Source organism: Apium graveolens, chromosome 2, assembly GCF_009905375.1.
Source record: "Apium graveolens cultivar Ventura chromosome 2, ASM990537v1, whole genome shotgun sequence".
Classification (NCBI taxonomy): Eukaryota; Viridiplantae; Streptophyta; class Magnoliopsida; order Apiales; family Apiaceae; genus Apium; species Apium graveolens.
In genome coordinates, this window is record NC_133648.1 from 295,074,182 (window position 1) to 295,090,987 (window position 16,806).

Genomic DNA, 16,806 nt, shown 5'->3' on the forward strand with positions numbered 1-16,806 from the left:
TTATCCTTCGATGATCAAAGGTAGATTGAGTCAATCCAAAACGGAGACTGTTACAGTTTTGGTACTTAAATCAAAAACACAAATGTGTGTTACATTTAACCTTACACTACAAATTTTAAAAGTAAAAACGCTCTTGCGTCTTTCGTTTTGGGTGATCGAAACGCTGACTGAGGTCTTGTTTATCGGGGTATAAATGTTTTTTGCATACTTAAAACGTAGTTTTAAAAAATAAATCAAGGGGACGAAAACGCAGTTTCTAAATGTGTATTAAGTGGATTAAAACGGAATCTGAAATTTTGAGTTTATTCACTGAAATTTAAAATATAAAAACGTTTTTTTATAAAATGTATTGAAGGTATAAAACAGTATTCAAAATATTTTTTTGATTTTAAAACGCAACACGAGTTCATGTTTTGCATTTATATATTGAATTTCATAAAATGAAAAAAACGTATAAAAACGGAATCTGAAGTTTTGAGTTTATTTATTAAATTTCAATATATAAAAACGCAATTTCAAAAATTGTATTGAAGGGATAAACGGAACACGAAATCATGTTTTGACGTTAAAACGCAACACGAGTTCGTGTATTTAGGGGAAAACGTTGTTCCAGGTTTGGTTTTTATCAGGATGCTGAAACACTCATTTCTCCAGCAGAAGTTACTGGAATTTACTTTTTTTCCAAAAAATCTTCAAAATACGATTTTAAACAAAAATACCCTACTAATTAAGTATCAAATTAGTAACAAAACAGAAATTATAAAAAAAACAATCAATACAAGTCTCTGAAGTTAACAAGAATTTTAAACAAAGTCTCAAATATCTAATTAATTATCTCAAAATAAATAACAACAATAGTCAAATTGCTTCAATTCTTTCGGTGCAATGCTTGAAAATTCATTGCATTCTTAAACTGTGTGGTCTTTCTTCTTCTCAACTTCTTTGTCATGTATCAACTTTGGAAATTCAATATCCGAAGGCCAACGAGGATCCCTTTTGGTTGGTACTGGTTCAAATACACAGTCATAGACATTGGAAACATTCTCCAACCTATAAAAAACACCTAAAAACCTTTCGTGACTCATATTCAAATAGGCGCAACACGCAACCAAATGAGAACATGGGATGCGATAGTTTTGCCATTTTCCACAAGAACACATACCCTCTTGTAACTGGACGGTATGCATATTTCCTCCTTTTTGGCCAACTGTTAGGTCACACAACACTATAGAAGGGGGTTGAATATAGTGTTTATACAAGCAAATCGATTTCAACACAAGTATGTAACAAAGATCAAGTATATTCAAATAAATTTTGTTACAATAGAACTTTTGTTCGCTCTCAGTGATGAACAATATCACTAAGAGCTGCTAGGTTACAATGAATAATGTTTCTCGATAATGATAACACCTATAGTGTAAACCCTAAGTTATGTTTATATAGTACACAGTTACAAGATATATTCTAATTGATATGGAATATAATTCTGTCTCCTAAAATATATCAATCAGATATCTTTTACAAGTCTTCTAGTCTTCTAACTCTTCATGCATATCTTCTTTTGTTTTAGTCCAGATCTTCTCCTGTAAATCAGTTGCATTCCTTATCTGAAGTTTTCCCGCACTTAAGTCCTGATATATCTTCTGACGCCTTAAGTTCTGATATTAAGTTCTGACTTCAGTAAGTTCTGATTTCCAGTAAGTCCTGATAAGTCCTTTTGTTAAGTTCTGAAAACTAAACACAAATCAGATTAGACACGACATCTCAAATATATCTAACAATCTCTCCCAACTTGTAAATTATGCAAAATATACAAGTTAATAGATTTGATGATGTCAAAAATATTCAAGTACAAATGCAATGAGAGTTTAAATAGATAATTAACTACAACTTACAATCCTTTTAGCTTTTACCAATCTCACTGAGTCAATCTAAATCCAAAGTGATTCTTGACAAAGTTTGATATCAGCTTTTCTTCTTTATTCATCAGGACTTGAGATAGTGTAGCTTTGACTTGCTTCAATTCTTCATTCTGACTTCCAATATGGTAGATTGCAGTCCTAAGTGCTGAGATATGGTTTCTTTCCAAACCATCAACAAGTCTGATCACCCTTGGATGAGAAGAATCTTCATTGTAGCACAGATATTTCTCTTTCAGAATCACTTCAAGTTTAGCAGAATCCTTCTTCATTGGAATTTCACTTCCATCATCTTCAACTATGTTTGGAATGAATTATGTAACCCTTGAACCAGAAATTCTTGCTTTATCTCTTATGGTCTTTATAATGAAATTTGACCATCTCCTGGTAATCTCAGACTTTATCTCTAAAAGATAATGAAAGAATTAAAGTTCTTTCAGAGATTTGTTCAGCACATCTGATTCTGACATTTGATATGTTCTTCCATCTTCAAAAAATAGAATCGGATTTTCTTTGACATTATGCTTATCATGAGCATCCAGTACCACTTGAACAGATATAATCTTATCAAGGTGTTTCTGTGTAACTTCTTCAAGAGGTTTGTCAGTCAATAAGAATAGATCTCTTGGAAGCACTTCAACTCATGTCTTGATCTTGGCTTCATCAGAACCTAGTCCAGCTCTGTTTCTTGCTTCTCTGGCTTTCAATCCAACAGTCATCCAACAATTGGCTTTTCTTTGGATCTGATGGTTTGACATTCTTCCATAGGAATTTCTTTTTATCAGCAACTTTCATCTTGTCTAAATCAACTTGAGCACTGTCAGAGGTTGATTTCTTGATGACTTGATCAGAATTTGATGTTTCTTTAGTACCATGTTATTCTTCACTCTGAACAATTTGAGCTATGTCAGTGGTTGTCTTGGATTCTTCAGCTATCTTCCTTCTTTTCAGAGTTTGAACATCTTCATCTTCTGCAGTTGTGTCATCATAATCTTGAACCATTTCGCACACTGGTTTCATCAGGATTTGAGGAGTCTTTATCTCATGTGGCTTTGTTGGTTCATCAACTTTTCCTTTCCCTTTATCTTTGGGATCAATCTCAACATGTGATCTTGTCTTGGGCTTTGAAGCCTCAGAATTTGACTTTTCCTTGATCACAATGCCTTTTACCTTAGGCCTTGGAGGTTTCTTAGGATCAGAAGCTTTAGACTTTAGATTTGTCTTCTCAGCTGCAAATCTAGCTTCTTCCTCCTTGAAATTCTCTAAATCCATTCCAGGATTATGCTTGAGAAATAGTCTTCTAGCAATCTCTTCATCAAGTGTCTGAATTTTAGGGTCTTTGTAGTAGACAGTAGTCTGCTTTCCCTTGAGCTTCAGAGTTTGCAAAAACTTCTGAGAGTCTTTACTTCCTCCTTGAATCAAAACATCAGAACTTGATATCAGATTTTGATTATCAGAACTTGCTATCAGAGCTTGATCATTTACAGCATCAGAATTTGTCTTCTTTTGAGTAGAAGTAGAAGATTTGCTAACATCAGTAATTAGTTTCCTTGAAGAAACTTTGCTATTTTGCCCTTGACCTTGACCCTTACTTGGGTTTCCCTGGTCATCACCTTTATCATCCTTTTTCTTCAATACTTGAGTATTAGAGCATTTGGACTTAACTACCTTCTCCCCCTTTTTGGCATCATCTGGTAGTAGGAGATAGAGAAGAAGTTCTACTGAAGATTGAATTTTATTTAGTTGAGTTTTTTGAGAGGCTTGATTCTTCAGGACCTCAGTAATCTGGGCCTGCTGCTTTTCTTGAACCTTCTCAATTGCTTCAACTTTCTCATGTATAGGTCTGATAATTCTTGATTTGTCTAATTTGAAAGTCATATCCAGCTTTTCAGCTGATTTCAAAAGTTTATCAACCTTGGCATAAGTTGTGGAGTACGGACCTTGAAGATTTTTAGTACTTAGAGCTGTGACTTTGAGTTGGTGCTTGAAATCAGAATTGTCATCAGCTCATCATCCTTTCCAATATGATCTGACAGAACTTTGGAGCTTGGAATGAAATCAGTTTCATTCCACTTCTCGGTCCACTCAACTCCTCTGTGAGTGTCTTCCCAAGGAATAGGAGCATCTTGTTCAACAAATTTTTCAATCAGTGCCTCCTTTCCAAGAATGGGAGTTGGAGTATTAACTGGAGCTGACTCTCCAGAACTTGCAGAAAACTCATCATCTTCAGACAGTACTAAAGTATGTGTCACTGAAGGTGATTCTGCAGTAACTTCATCTAAATTCTGAGCATCAGAATTTATCTCCAGAATTAGAGTTGTTGGTATCTCATCCTGTAAGATAGGAGAAGTAGTAATAGTTGGTTGAGCTGCAGTAGGAGCTTCCAAATAGAGAACATAAGGTATATTCAGATTGTGAATATCTATATCAGAACTTGTGTCTTGTTCTTCAACATTATCTGTAGCTTTGATTGGAGATACAGGAGGTGTAAGCACTGTATCTGGAACAGTGTCTTTAGGTTCTGGAAGGGCTTCAATGATAACTGGTTCTTGTGAGATCAGAGATTCCTGATCCCCTTCCTCAACTTCTTCAGTATCCTCAGAGTGAGGTTGTGCCAAATGCCTTCCTGCTCTATATTTCTTTGATCTCCTGGATGGTGTAGGAGTTGCTTGAGTAGCATCAGAACTTGAAGTTCTTTTTCTCTTCAAAATATCAGAATTTTCAGCTTCATTTTCTTTCTGAGAAGTTTCCTTTGAGCTGCTACTGTCACAGGTTCTGATGCTTGAACCTGGACGTGCTCATCTTCATCATCAGATTCATCCCTAAGAATCATCCTTCTTCTCCTTGATGGAGATTTAGGAACAGATTTTGCTCTTTTAGGCCTAGAGGATGAAGTTTTGATGGTAGGTACTGATGGTTGAGGTTGAGATGATTGAGCTGGCTGGAAATATGTTCTGATGGTGGGTTGTGGTTGTGCTGATGAATGAGGTTGAGAAGTGGTAGGTGGTTGATTGGTTGTAGGTGTTGATGGAGGCTGAGATGGTTGTACATCAGGATATATAGCAGCATAGGTGGCTGGATCAGAATTTACTAAGACTTGTTTGACTGACAGTGGAATTTGGAGGAGTCTTAGTACAGCCTTCTTATTATCAGTAGATAATAAGTTAGTGAAAGCCCTTTTAGCAAGTTTAAAGGGTTCAATCAACTTACTAGCTAGTTGGGCCTTATCAAAACTACAGAAACTGTAAATAAGTTGGCAAAATCTAGCAAAATATACAGTGTTTCTGTCCTCTTGCATCCTATCCCCAATAAATCCTAGTATAGCACTAGCATAATCAAAATGAGTTTGATTAATGAGAGCATACTCGATTTGCTGACTCAGGATTGGGATTGCATCAAAGTTGGAGCACTTGTTGGCGAAAGCTTTTGTAATACAGTCAAAGAAGAAACTTTATTCCCTTCTGATCTGAGGTCTCTTCAATTGTCCCAGCTTTGCCAAAGACTTTTCATAACCCAGGTTGGCCATCATCTATTGAAGAGCTGGTTCTCCAACTAGTGAACTGTAAACACAATTTTCTGGAAGATGTAAAGCTTGTCAAATAGTAGCCAAAGTCACCACATGTTCATCCTCCCCTGTTGTAAATATGATGCTTGGGGACCCATTTGCACCACCATCATCATATACACCACTCCTCCAAAACTCCAGCACTTGAGTTCCTGAGAGTGCTTCTGGTTGGGTCAAAGCATACCCAATCTCACTGTTAGCAAGAAAGTCCTGAACAAAGTGAAGATCTGATGGAGCTTCATCCTTGCTAAGAATAGCCATGTAGTTGTTGGGAACAAACTTGGCTCCATTGAAAATGATATCTTTTGGTGCCATTTTTGTAGAGAAATAAGTGAGAAAATGTGTGTTTACAAAGTGTTTGATAAAATGCCTGTGAAAAATAGAGCGTCAGAGAATATTAGAAAGAGAGATAGAATAATAGAGATAAGAAATGAATTAGAAAGTAAGTAAAAGATTGTAAAATCTTTTAACTCCCATATATATACTCTTTCCACTCAACAGTTCTTTTTGGAAGTAAAACAGACACTTTACACCTGTCAGTCAGTGAATAGTTAAAGCAGTGGTTAATGGGCACGAGAAATAAGCATTAATTATTGTGCACATGCAGTTTTCAAGGCAAACATGTTTCCCACTAACCAAATGATTATGACTATTTTTATCTCACTTAAATATATTCTGATAAAATATGACCGTTCCTGTAAATATTAAAACTAAGCCAAGTAATTAAATAATGCCACGTAAGCATCAGAGCTTCCATCGGGATTTGCATCCGAACTTGACTATTATCAGAATTTAACGGTTATCAGAATATGGCTTCTGTACTCAAAAAGTGAATGTCTGATTCTGTGATTCTTCATACAAATACTGACTGGTTTCTTCAGAGTTTAATCATCAGAACTTTCATCAGAACTTGTCCTCAGAATTTATGAAAATAATACTTAACTGTTTGTCAAAAACAACTTAATCACCACAGTAATTTTCATCATTCATATGGAGTGAGAGTGTGTGCATTTGCAAATGATCAGATAAAGATTAAAGTCTGATAAACTTCAGTATATTTTAGAAATAAGGCATAACTAAGAAAAGTGTTTAAAATCTGTCTTTAATTTTGAAGTCTACTATAGAACAAATTTATGCAAGAGTCCACCTCAACTATTTGTTCTCATTTTATGCATCTTTTGACATTCTTTTTACAGTGGCTTCTCAGTGTAAGTGAGTCACAACTGCTATCAGAATTTATGCTATTATCAGAGTATTTCTCCAGTAATCAGAGAATGTGAAAAGTAACCAAGAAAAATTTATTTGCTTTTCTAATGCATATTATTTAATACCAGCAATGCACTTGGGTCTTCCCTTTCACATATTTACTCTAGATCTCAAAGGAGTACCTTATTTTGATTTTCTTCTCTTCTTTTCTTCAGATAAGTGAGGCTTATCTAGCATGTAGTTCATCCTTAAGATTTACTGACATCAGAATTTGATAGATAAGAAGCAAAAGTCTAGTTTGTGACTTAGTAATAAGATACACAAAGTAAATTTAACTAAGCTCAAAATCAGAATTTGCTTGTATAATTGATTTCCACATAAATAACTAATTATAACATGGGATTTCTAGTATGTTAAAGACTACTAGGTCAGCATCTAGCACAGTAATCCTCATTGGATTGAATAGTCACAGAACATTCAAAACACTATCAGAGTATATAGAATCATATCAGATAACAATCAGTATTTAATATATTATAGTTTAAGCACAGATTACATGGAAATAAGACAATCTGTAAACACTGATCATAAAGTCTGATGCATGAGAACAAAAACTAAGCAGATTTTGAGAAAGAACCTGAAACCATTCCAAGTTCATTTACCATTCTTGTAAAAGTAGCTTCACATAGTGGTTTGGTGAAGATATCTGCTAGTTGTTGATCTGTTGGAACAAAATGCAATTCCACTGTACCGTCCATCACATGTTCCCTTATGAAATGGTACCTAATGCTGATGTGCTTTGTCATTGAGTGTTGAACTGGATTACCTGTCATAGCAATAGCACTTTGATTATCACAGTAAATGGGTATTTTAGAAAATTCTAACCCATAGTCCAGTAACTGATTCTTCATCTAAAGAATCTGTGCACAACAGCTTCCTGTAACAATATATTCTGCTTCTGCAGTTGATGTGGAAATTGATTTCTATTTCTTGCTAAACTAAGAAACCAATCTATCTCTAAGAAATTGGCAGCTTCCACTAGTGTTTTTCCTGTCTATTTTGCATCCTGCAAAATCTGCATCTAAGTAACCTATTAGCTTAAAATCTAATTCTCTAGGATACCACAATCCTAGATCAGCTGTACCCTTGAGGTACTTGAAAATTCTTTTCACAGCTATTAGATGAGGTTCTCTTAGATCAGCCTGAAATCTTGCACAAAGACAGGTAACATACATGATATCAGGTCTACTTGCAGTTAAATAGAGTAAAGAGCCAATCATACCTCTATAGTTAGTAATATCTACTGATGCTCCAGTATCTTTATCTAACTTGGTTGCAGTGGCCATGGGAGTGGATACAGTTGAACAGTCTTGCATTCCAAATTTCTTGAGTAAATTTATGGTGTATTTAGATTGATTTATGAAAGCACCTTCTTCATTTTGCTTGACTTGAAGTCCCAGAAAATAGCTAAGTTCTCCCATCATACTCATTTGATATCTTGACTGTATTAGCTTTGAAAACCTTTCACAGAGTTTGGCATTTGTAGAACCAAAGATGATATCATCAACATATATCTGTACCAAAAGTAAGTCCTTTCCATGGTTGAGGTAGAACAGTGTTTTATCAATTGTGCCTCTATGAAATCCACTTTCCATAAAGAATTGAGCTAGAGTCTCATACCATGCTCTTGGAGCTTGCTTAAGGCCATAAAGTGCTTTATCAAGTTTGTAGACATGATTTGGAAATTTTGGATCTACAAATCCTGGAGGTTGTTCAACATATACTTCTTCTTCCAATTCTCCACTGAGAAAAGCACTTTTCACATCCATTTGAAAGACTTTAAACTTCTTGTAAGTAGCATAAGCCAAAAAGATTCTTATGGCTTCCAATCTAGCAACTAGTGCAAATGTTTCATCATAATCAATACCCACCTGTTGAGAGTAACCTTTAGCAACCAACCTTGCTTTGTTTCTTGTAATTATATCATCACTGTCAGTTTTATTTCTGAACACCCATTTTGTGACAACAATTGATCTGTTCTTTGGTCTTGGTACTAGGGTCCAGACATTATTTCTTTTAAATTCATTTAACTCTTCCTGCATTGCTTGCACCCAATCAGCATCTTGAAGAGCTTCTTCCACTTTCTTTGGTTCAGTCTGAGATAGAAAGGAATGATAGAGACATTCATTTGATGTTGCAGTTCTAGTTCTGACACGTGCTTCAGGATCTCCAATTATTAAGTCAGGTGTATGTGCTTTAGTCCACTTCCTTGCAGATGGAAGTTGTTCTCTAGAACTGGATCCTCCCCAATGATCCATTCTATCTCCATCAGCATTTTCTGATGCTCCCCCTGTAGTTATGCTCTCCGAGACTTCAGAATTTGAGTTGGATCCTTCAGGATTTGAAGAATCAGAGTTTCCAGAATTATCAGAATTTAGCTCATCAGAACTTGATGAATTAGAACTTGAAGAGCCAATGACAGGTTCTAATGCTTCTTGAGAGTTTTGAGTTGTGGTAGGATCTTCAGCTTGCTCCCCCTGAAAAAGTGCATTTTCCCTTGGAGTAGTTACCACAGTTTCAATGACATCAGAATTTAACCCGTCAGAACTTACAGGATCAGGATTTAAGCCATTAGAATTTACAGTTTCAGAATTTAAATATTCATTTTCAAATCTCAGCTGATCATGATCATTGAAATCTTCAAGTCCAGTAATCTTTTTATCATCAAAAGATACACTGATAGATTCCATGACAACCCTTGTTCTTAAATTGTAGACTCTGAAGGCTTTTGTGGAAAGTGGATATCCAACAAAAATTCTTTCATCAGCTTTTAGATCAAATTTTGACAGTTGTTCAGGATGAGTCTTAAGAACAAAACACTTACATTCAAATACATGAAAGTATTTCAGATTTAGCTTCTTTTTCTTCACCATCTCATATGGTGTTTTTCCATGTTTGTTTATGAGTGTAGCATTCTGTGTGAAACAAGCTGTCTGCACAGCTTTAGCCCAAAAGTAGGTTGGCAGCTTTGCTTCATCAATCATAGTTCATGCAGCTTCAATGAGAGTCCTGTTCTTACTTTCTACAACTCCATTTTGCTGTGGAGTTCCAGGTGCAGAAAATTCCTGCTTTATTCCATGCTCTTTGCAGAACTCTTCCATGATTGAATTCTTGAACTCAGTGCCATTATCACTTCTTATAATTTTAACAGAATATTTGACCAACTTATCCAAGTGTCTGACATGATCAGTTAGAGTAGATCCAGTTTCATTCTTCTTATGCAAGAAATACACTCAAGTGTATCTTGTGAACTCATCCACTATAACCATAGCATATTTCTTCTTTGCAATAGACATGACATTGACTGGACAAAATAGATCAACATGCAGTAAGTGATAAGGCTCAAGAATTGAGGACTCGGTTTTGCTCTTGAATGAAGATTTTCTTTGTTTTGCCTTTTGACATGAATCACAAAGGCCATCAGGAGCAAATACTGATTTTGGCAGTCCTCTCACAAGATCTTTCTTTACTAGCTCATTAATGTTGTTGAAATTTAAATGAGAGAGTCTCTTGTGCCAATTCAGCTTTCTTCAATTGATGCTCTACTCAATAGACAGATTGCAGAACCATCAGAGTTTGTTGAAAGTCTGGCTTCATAGATGTTATCATGCCTGTAACCTTTCAGAACTACTTTGCCTGTATAATTACTTACAACTTCACAGTGTTCTTCAAAGAAATCCATATGATAACCTCTGTCACAAATTTGACTCACACTTAGCATATTATATTTAAGTCCTGTGACAAGAGCTACTGATTCAATGATAACATTCCCAAGATTGATATTGCCATATCCCATAGTTTTTCCCATGTTGCCATCTCCATAAGAAACTCCTGGGCCAACTTTCTCCACAAAGTCTGATAGCAGGACTTTATTTCCATTCATATGTCCTGAACATCCATTATCCAGAACTAGGATATTTTTCCTGTTGCCCTGCAATCATAAAGACCACTATTGGTTAGTTTTAATGACCCAGACTTGCTTGGATCCTTTGGCCTTTTTAAGTTTGTTAGCATTTGCAGCGGATTTAATTTCAGAGTTTATGCTAACATGCTGTTTATCAGACTTTATATCAGACTTTGCATCAGAATTTACACTAGAAGGAATTACACTAACTTTTTCAAAAAATGTTTTATTTGATAATAATCATAGTACAAACTATGATATTCCTTACAAGTATAAATAGAATGCCATAAACTACCACAATAAAAACAAGGATTTTGTGGTTTAAACCTAATATACTGACTCTTAACTCCTGATTTAGGAGGTAAAGAATTTATATCTTTATTTTTCCTGCAAAAAGAAGCAAGATGGTTAGAGTTTCCACAGTTATAACATTTCTTTCTAGTAGCATTAGGAACAGGCATATAATTATTGCTTTTATTCACACCTTCTTTTCCATTCCTATTTTTCCTAGCTTCATTTACCTTGTTCATATTTCTAATCTCTTTCAGCTTATGCTTAAGCTGCTTCTTTGTCATTAAGCCTATGTTTACTTCAGCTGGTTTATCCTGTTTTAATTTGTCAGAAGTTGACTTTTCTTTTACTTCTGTCTTAGAATATTTCATTTTTTTAAAATCAGACATAACAATTTTTGCTACAAATTTAACAGGATTTACCTTTGGCTTAGCAGTCTGTTTAACAATAATTGGCTCAATTTGCACAGTTCCTTTCTAACTTTTATCATCTCCATAACCTAAGCCCTCTTTCCAGTTTCCACTACTTAGTAAATTCTGAGTTGTTCTGCCAGAGTTAGTCCAAGTTCTGATGATCTCTCTTTCCTTTTCTAAATCAATTTTTAGAGATTCATTCAATTTTAGTACTTCATCTCTAACATACAAAGCCTCATCTCTTTCTTTCTTAGTTTGATGAAGAAAAACTAACTCATTTTCTAAATAGTCATTTCTGTTTTTAAGAGCAAAACTTTCAGATGTTAATCTTTCACATGTTAAAGTCTGATCTCTAAAACTAATGAACATGGTTTTAAGGTATAATCTCAACTCAATAATATCAACAGTATGAAAAACAAAGGTTGTTAGAGGTACCTTTAATTCAGTATTTTCAGTACTGCTATCAGCATTTGCCATCAAGGCATAGTTCACCTCATCTTCAGAATCTGAAGTGTCTATCCAGCTTTTCTTCTTTGTGACAAGTGCCTTGCCTTTATCACTTTTTCCTTTCATGCAGTCAGGAGAAATGTGGCCTCTTTCACCATAATTGTAGCATTTTACATTTGAGTTATCTCCTCTGTCAGACTTTCCTCCTTTGCCTTCAGACTTTCTAAACCCTTTCTTATCAGAACTTCCACCTTTCCTGGAAAACTTCTTGCTCTTTCTGAATTTCTTGTAGGCTATCTTTGTCATACCTTTCACCATAAGAGCACACAGTTGCATCATCTCTGCATCAACATCAACTTCAGATAAACTTTCAGTTTCTGAATCATCATCATCAGAATATGATGACTCTAAATCAGACTTTATGATGAGAGCCTTTCCTTTGCCCATCTTTGAGACAACAACTTTAAGAGTCTCCTCCTCAGCTTTAAGAGCAAATGTCCTTGACTTTCTTCCATGCCTCTTGCTCCTTTGATCCATCTCAAGTTCATAAGTCTTGAGCATACCATAAATTTCATCAAGAGTAGTTTCAGTAAGGTCATAGTTGTCTCTTATGGTAGTAGACTTCAAATCCCAATTTTCAGGAAGAGCTAAAAGGAATTTTAGATTTAAATCTTCAAGATCATATTCCTTGTCCACCAGTGACAGATCATTCAAGAGTTTGACAAACCTGTCATATAAATCAGTTAATGACTCATCAGCTTTTGAGTCAAAGTGCTCATACTCTTGAGTGAGTATAGTCCTCCTGTTCTTTTTGATTCCATCAGTTCCCTGGCATCTTGTCTCTAAAGCATCCCATATCTCCTTTACAGTCTTACATCCAATTAACCTGTTTGACATGACATTATCAATGGAATTATGCAGCAAATGCCTTACCCTTGCATCCTTGGCAATATATAAGATATCTTCAGGTGTGTATTCACCTCTCTCCTTTGGTATGGTCTTTGCTGGTTGATCAGCAACTGTAACAGAGAGCTTGGTAGGCTTATATGGTCCTTCATTAATTCTGGATCTGTAGCTTTCAGAAACATAGCCATCTTCACTTTCCATATGGGATACTCAGCAGGTCTCAGTATGGGAACCCTAATAGTCTCATATCGACTGTGGGTTTGAGTGTTTTGAGTTTTTTGAGTTTTGGTGGGCTTAGTTGGGGTTTGTGTTTCTTCAGACATGATTGTTTGTTTGGATCTTTACTGTATGTGTGTTAACAGAAAAGCTCTTATACCACTTGTTAGGTCACACAACACTATAGAAGGGGGTTGAATATAGTGTTTATACAATCAAATCTATTTCAGCACAAGTATGTAACAAAGATCAAGTATATTCAAATAAACTATGTTACAATAGAACTACTGTTCGCTCTCAGTGATGAACAATATCACTAAGAGCTGCTAGGTTACAATGAATAATGTTTCTCGATAATGATAACACCTATAGTGTAAACCCTAAGCTGTGTTTATATAGTACACAGTTACAATATATATTCTAATTGATATGGAATATAATTCCGTCTCCTAAAATATATTAATCAGATATCATCTATAAGTCTTCTAGTCCTCTAACTCTTCATGCATATCTTCTTTTGTTTTAGTCCAAATCTTCTCCTGTAAATCATCCGCATTCCTTATCTGAAGTCTTCCCACACTTAAGTCCTGATATTTCTTCTGACGGCTTAAGTTATGATATTAAGTTCTGACTTCAGTAAGTTCTGATTTCCAGTAAGTCCTGATAAGTCCTTTTGTTAAGTTCTGAAAACTAAACACAAATCAGATTAGACATTACATCTCAAATATATCTAACACCAACCCTCCTAGTAACTACTTAAAACAACATAGAATTTCGGTTAAATACCGTTTTATTATGTCCGATAGCACGTTTATTCGACCGACTCAACATTATGTGTGCATATTTTATGAACACTTAGCCTTTAGATGATTGGGTTGCAATCTCAACCCGCCTTTCATCAAAATACTCCAAGGTCTTCATAAATACGAATCTAACCAATGAACTAATAGGGAGACTTCTAACTTCAAGAATTGCATTATTCCAACTTTCGGCATGTGTTAGGGCGAAAACACGTGCTAATAATTCACGCAAATATACGCGTTCGCAAGTAATATAGAATAAATTCTAGTTCATTCCCACAGAGACTCAGACTAATTATGTTCAATTAACACTTACTCACCAATGTATGATTACTTCTCAATGTCAAGACAATAACACTTAAATTTGATTAACTAATTATTAACTACGAGAATTAAACACTTAATTAACACTTGAATTAACAATATTAAACACACATGAGATCATAACTTCATTACTACTTCATTCAATAATTATCGTTATTACCCTTAGCATGTAACGATGATGATATTAATCGAACAACACGAAACTAATAAAATCCAACTTTCGTTATACTAATACCATTCTACCAAACATCCACAATCAAGATAGAAGTTGAATAGGCATCAACTATGTTGAGACCCTATTGATAAGTGGCATTTTATACCACTTAGAACGTCTTAAAATGGCTTAAATTGGTGTCTTGAAATCAAGTATTTTGTGTATTTGATGCATTTTTCTAGTGTTTATGCATTTCAGGGTATTAGTTGCATTTCGGAGGAGGAATCATCAAGAATAAGCCTTGGCATGTGTTCACCATTGAGAGAGGAAAAGAACGGGCAGATTACGGCGAAGAAACGGAGCAAACCTGGAATTTTTCCAGTAGGGTCCTGCACGCCCGCGCAGCAATGCTGAGCGGCCGCGCAGCAGCCTTGCGCGCCTGCGCAGAAATGCTGAGCGGCCGCGCAGGGTCGGGGAAAAAGATATATTATTTTAGACTTCTACTTCTGTTTGGCTTCCAACTTCTATGTAATCTGAGTTTTATGGGACTATTATATAGGTAGATTTGAGACGTTTTTCACAGAGTATTAAGAGGAGATTATGTTTTAGATTGTGTTTTGTAAGAAGCGAAGGAGATAAGGAAGAAGACCGATTTAGCACACAGCAACGAAGAGGAAGCATATATTCTTGTGATTCTTGTTTCGTTGTAACGTTGGATGCTAGTTTTCTTGCTTTGACTTATTTACTCTTGTGACGTACTCTGTTTTAATATAATCAGTTTAGTTATTATTTTCTTGTGTTTGTTTATCATGATTTCATATGAACCCATGATGGCGATAAGTTCTATTATGGGCTAATCGTGATCATGGGGTTGCAACGGATTTATTATGGAATTCTTTAGTTAATTGTTTAATACTTTAGTATGTGATGATTGCATGATATCTAGTATTGGTTGTGCGTATTCGTCTTATGTGCATCGCGAACATATAAGATAAGGTGTTAATCTCTTGTGAAGCGACGGTGGATCTTGAGATTTAGAACTTGCCATGCTAGCATAGGTTCATGTACGTTGTGCATGATTAGTGGGTAACTCTAACAGTTTTATTTGCCCTATGTAATCAAAAAGGGATAACTTGTGCTTAAATCGTTGTGTTGTCAATTTCTGTAGACATATAGGAACTCAACATAATTGATGACTATTCAACTTCTATCTTAATTGTGGATGTTTGGTAGAATGGTATTAGTACAATGAAAGTTGGCTTTTATCAGTTTCGTGTTATTCGATTAATATCATCACTGTCACATGCTAAAGGTAATAACAATGGCTATAGAAGGAAGTAATAATGAAGTTATGATCTCATGAGTGTTTTATTATTGATAAATTGAAGTGTTAGTTAAGTGGTTAATTAAGTAGTTAATTATAGTTAATATTTAATCAACAATTTTAAGTGTTATTATCTTAACATTGAGAAGTAATCATACATTGGTGAGTAAGTTTAATTAGACAATAAAGTAGTCTGAGTCTCTGAGGGAACGAACTAGAAAGTATTCTATATTACTTGTGAACGCGTATACTTGCGTGAATATTAGTGCGTGATTTCGCCCTAACAAGTTTTTGGCGCCGCTGCCGGGGACTCGGCGTATTTGTTTAGTTTATGTACTTACCATCATTGGTCATTAGGACTCAGTGATTAGGACGTAGTAGTTAATTACTCTTTTCGGTTGTGTTTCAGGTACTTTAGCAAGCGTTTATGCAAACTCGTTCTCGTGCTCGCAAGAGGACCTTAGATACAGCTGAGGAGAAAGACGAAGTTCTTGATACACCGGAGAAGTTAGATTTTGAGGATTCGGATTCAGGAACTGAGCAGAAAGAACCAGTAAACATGGGAGATCGTATTGTTCAAGCTGATCCAGCTCTTATGGATTTTTCTCGGCCTAAAATTGATGACATTCAGTCAAGCATCCTTCATCCGGCTATTCAAGCTAACACCTTTGAAATCAAGCCGGGCACTATTCAGATGGTGCAGAATTCTGTTTCTTTTGGAGGAGCGGCAACTGAAGACCCCAACATGCACATAAGGAATTTTGTCGAGATCTGCAGCACTTTTAAGTATAATGGCGTGACTGATGAGGCTATCAAGTTGAGGCTCTTCCCATTCTCACTGAGGGATAAGGCTAAAGACTGGTTACATTCTGAACCAGCTGGGTCCATCACTACGTGGCAAGATCTTGCGCAAAAGTTTCTGGTGAAGTTTTATCCAATGGCAAAGACTGTTGCTATGAGGAGTGCTCTTACTCAGTTTGCGCAGCAACCTACAGAATCTATGTGCGAGGCTTGGGAACGCTACAAGGAAATGTTGAGAAAATGTCCACATCATGGAATGCCGGATTGGATGGTGATCACTGGTTTCTATAATGGTTTGGGGGCCCAATCTCGGCCCATGCTCGATGCAGCAGCTGGAGGCGCCTTATGGGCTAAAAGCTATACTGAGGCGTATAATCTTATCGAGACGATGGCTGCAAATGAGCATCAAAACCCAACTCAGAGGATGACGTCAGGCAAGGTAGCAGGTATTCTGGAAGTTGATGCAGCCACCGCTA

The 16,806-nt window shown here is 35.7% G+C and overlaps 1 non-coding gene across 1 annotated transcript; it reads right to left on the reverse strand.

Moving 5' to 3' along the window:
* Positions 1–16,481: 16,481 nt before the first annotated feature.
* Positions 16,482–16,588, reverse strand: LOC141709600 (small nucleolar RNA R71). Its single transcript, XR_012570166.1, has one exon. It is a non-coding gene; the product is annotated as a small nucleolar RNA R71 (small nucleolar RNA).
* Positions 16,589–16,806: the final 218 nt, after the last annotated feature.